At 58.2% G+C, this 4,177-nt stretch overlaps 1 pseudogene; it reads left to right on the top strand.

Moving 5' to 3' along the window:
* Window positions 1–1,864: 1,864 nt before the first annotated feature.
* LOC119254310 (farnesyl pyrophosphate synthase-like) lies at window positions 1,865–4,177 on the top strand (annotated as a pseudogene).

Raw genomic sequence — 4,177 nt, 5'->3', positions numbered from 1 at the left:
TTCGTCATTTTGAAATCTTTCTCTTAAAGAGGGCCCCCCAAATTGCACAAGCACCAGGCTGCACAAAACCTAACAACCTGGCTGGGAGCAGCGGGTTCCCTCCCACACACACACACCCTGCGCTCTCAGGCTGCGATTTTAGGCCGAAATACCGACTTTCCCACCTATACAATGGGGGTGAGCCCAGAGTCAGGGTACAGCGGGGGTCAACGAGAGGCGCCCAGCTGCAGAGGGCTTTCCCCGGGACCTGTGCTCCGCGGCAGCAGCCCTGTGGGGTGCAGTGGCCGCTCCCCCGCCCGCTGCCCAGCTGAGAACGCGGAGGTTTGGAGCCCGGCGCGCGGGGCAGCAGGCAGCGGGCAGCAGCCCCCCGCCCCGCCCGGCCCCCACTGCTCCCGCGGGTCGGGGCGCCGGCTGCCCAGCCCCGGGTTTCGGGGCGCGGACGCCGGGCCGACCTTGGCCCCGGGGGGCGGGCGGAGGGTGCGGGGGCGGCCCCGGGCGGCGGGGGGAGGAGGCAGCGTCCCGCACTGTCTCACCGCAAGGGCGACCGCGGCCCTTATCTGCTCCGGCAGCTTCCGGCCCCCACCCCGGCCCCCACCCCGGCCCCCGCCGCGGCCCCGGCCCCCCCCCCGCCTCCGGAGGGGCCTGCCCGGAGCGCCCCTCCCCCACGGCCGCCCGCCCCCAGGGAGCGCCGGAGCCGCCGCGGGCTGCAGCCCAGCGGAGCAGAGCACGGAGGGGCCCGGCCCCCCAAGTCAGGGCCCGGAAGTGATAAATAACGGGGGTGGGGGGCGACCGCGCCGCGGCGGAGCCGTCCCAGCTCCAGCAGGCCCACCCCAACCGAGAGGCACCCCCTTTCCCCCCCCACCGTACCAGGCGGTCTGAGCCAAATCTGGGGGTAGGGGGGGGCTGGAAGGGAAGAGAGTAGGATCCCCTCAAGCTCCAGGCGGCAGCATCGGGTTCTGAGGGACTCAGCACAAGCCACCCCTCCACCACCCCCCCAAAAATAAAGCAGGCGCGCGCGCACGCTCCCTCGCGCAGGTGCGGGAGGGAGAGGAGCGGGGGTGCCGGGGAGAAAGTGAAAGGCGGCTGCGAGCCGCGGAGCCCCGGGCAAACTCCTGCAGGTCCGCGGGGGGCCGAGGGGGCCAGCGTAATCCAACGGACAGACAGACAGACGAAAGATGCGAGCGGGCGCTTCCCCGGGCCCGGAAACACGCTTGTCCAGTGCACGTCTAAGGGACACTCGAGCTCCCTGCCGAGGAGGGAGATGCAAATGAAGACCACAGTGAGATGCTATTTTATACCCTCGAGGAGCCACATGCAAGCAGCCTGGCAGCACCCAGGGCTGGAGCAGAGGTGGAGCCGCGGCACCTCCAGCGCTGGGTGGTCAGAGCTCAACTCCGAGTAACCACCAGGGGAAAACAATCTGGCCTTATCTTATAAAGCTGGGGCCCAGCGGATCCCCTGGAGGCGCAAAATCAAGAGACACTTTGGCACGTGCTCCGAGAGACCTGGCAAGGAAGTTCAAAGCACCGCTGTTTTTCATAGCAAAGCCCTGGAAATAACCCAGAAGCCCATCGACAAGAAAATGGGCAAAGAAATGAACGGGAGGGCTGTCTTCACCCCGCACGCGGTCAGCCTGTCCCTGAAGCCTCTCCACACAGTGTCAGGAAAGTGTGAGCGCGAAGGCCGGTCCCAGAAGAGGAGACCTGACCCTCCCTGGCGAGTTAAACACCCAGCCAGGCGGCCTCATCCCAAGACTGCCCGCCTGTGTCTACGCAGGCGTCTCTTTAAAAAAAAAAAAAAAAAAAAAAAAAAAAAAACAAAAAACTGTCCCTTTTATCAGCTCTTTCTGCCCACTTGTGTCAACATGGTTTCCCACCTAAAAGATACAAGACTAAGAGTGAGAAATTATAACTGGTGAGAAAGTGCAGGTGGCTGGTGAGGTGTCAATGGAGAACATGAACATAACTCACCTGCTTGTGCACTACTGATGTGGTTTTTTGGAGTTTGGGGTGCGGGGTCCTTGGATAACTCTGGGAAAGGTTTCACCGGAGCTTCCCTTTCAGCAGCACGCAGCGAGTTTCCCAGGCGAGTTTCTCCACGAGACAGAGACGTGCATTCTATTTAAGGAGCAGGTTTATCAGGGAAAGGGGACAGGAGACTGCAGGACACTTGCATGGACACCAGCAGGCAGGAAGAGCTGCCCCGAAAGGGACAAGTTTGCCTAGAGAGGCCTGCGTGGTGGCAGGCGGGCGGCCTTGAAAGCGGCCTCTGCTGAGGGAGGTCACTAAAGAGAAGTCCCGGCGTGGCACAGGTCACGGGCAGGCAGGAAGCTGCTGCCCTGTGGAGGGACAGAGTTGGTGAAAAGAAGCACCTGCATAGTCACAGGTGGGCAGATGGACCACTGCCCCCTGTCAATGCAGAGACTGCACTGATACAGTCTTTTCTCTTTGGGAGGGGCGCACTCTTTTGTGAAGTGGCCTGTTTGCTGTTGATTTTGGATAACAAGGAGAATCCAAAAAGGACCAGAGATTCCAGGATGGGCCCAATCTCTATATCTTTACCCTCAGGTCTGTGCTCCGGACACTCCCTACAGCGTCTGATACCTGCCTGGGCCTTATGCCATGTGATAAGGCACTGGCGCCTAAGGATCTTCATTTCTTTTTTTTTAATTAAAGATTTATTTATTTATACAGGAACCGGGATACAGGCCAGATGCACAGGAGGGTGAGAGGATTCACCAGAGACAGAGTGGGGAACAGAACAGGCAGACTGACTGAAACACACTGCTGAGGGGAGCAGCGGGTAGACAGGAGAGGTCTGCCGCGCCATGTGGGATTCTCACTGGCTGGCTGGGATTAAACCCGCGCTGCAGAGGCTGCGGACAACTTCACAGTGTGGAGCTCAACCACCTACACCACCAGGGAGGCCCTAAGGATCTTCATTTCTATAGCTGGGTTAATGGTCACGTTAATCCCCTCTACCCCACCTCCTTGTGTGAGTCAGGTTTTAGTCTTGTGATGCCTCCTTTAGGTTTTCTATTCTTTCCTCCATCACTATCAAAAAGTCCCTTCAAAATATAATGGGAAACTGAGAACTGGCACCTAGCAACAGATCGTTTTGCTCCTCCCTCAGAATGAACTAGGACAAAAACTGGATATTTATGCCCAAGGAAAGCAGGATTTCAGCCAGTACCTCTCCCAGATTGTCAAAATGCCAACTGAGGATGAGCTGGGGCACCCTGAGACAGGAGATGCTATTGCCTGGCTCAAGGAGATCCTGGGGTACAACGCTATTAGAGGCAAATACCACCATTGGGGTTTGATGTGCTAATACAATCCGGGAGCTGGTGGAGCCACAGAGGCAGGGTGGGGAGGCTCCAGCGTGCCATGACTGGGCTGGTGTGTGGGCCTGCTCCAGGCTTTCTTGTCAGATATCATGGATTCATCCCTCACCCGATGGCGACAGCCCAGCTGGTACCAAAAGCCAGGTGTAGGTTTGGATACCATCAAGGATGCTGTGCTTCTGGAAGCATGTATGTGTCACCTGCTGAAATCTACTGCTGGAGCAGCCCTATTACCTGAACTTGATTGAGCTCCTCCTGTAGCATTCCTATCAGCCTGAGATTGGACAGACCCCGGACCTCATCACAGCTCCCCAGGGTAATATGGATCTTGGCAGATTCACTGAAAAGAGGTACAAATAATCAATTGCCAACAATGAGACTGCTTCCCACTCCTACCTCCCTGTAGCTGCTGTCATGTACGTGACAGGCTTTGATGGGGAACAGGAGCAGACCAAGGCCAAGGACCGTGGTGGAGATGGGAGAATTCTTTCAGGTGCAGAATGATTACCTTGACCTCTTTGGGGACCCCACTGTGACTGGAAAGATTGGTACTGACATCCAAGACAAATGCAGCTGGCTGGTGGCTCGGTGTCTGCAGCAGGCCTCTCCGGAACACCAGATGCTACAGGAGAATTAGGGGCAGAAGGACGCCAAGAAGCTGGCCCCGGCAGAGGCACTATGTCAGGAGCCGGATGTGATGTGCCAGCTGTGTCCATGCAGTCTGAGGAAGGCAGAGACAAGCGTCTTTCGAATCTCCTTGTTCGGCATGCTATGCCCCTGCCCCTGGCCATCTTCCTGGGACTCGAACGCAAGCTCCACAAATGGAAAATGTGA

This window comes from Talpa occidentalis, unplaced genomic scaffold (genome assembly GCF_014898055.3).
Source record: "Talpa occidentalis isolate TD23 unplaced genomic scaffold, MPIMG_talOcc4v2.1 talOcc4.3, whole genome shotgun sequence".
Taxonomy (NCBI): domain Eukaryota; kingdom Metazoa; phylum Chordata; class Mammalia; order Eulipotyphla; family Talpidae; genus Talpa; species Talpa occidentalis.
The sequence above is the reverse complement of the archived record's forward strand: the minus strand, read 5'-3'. Positions and strand labels throughout refer to the sequence as shown.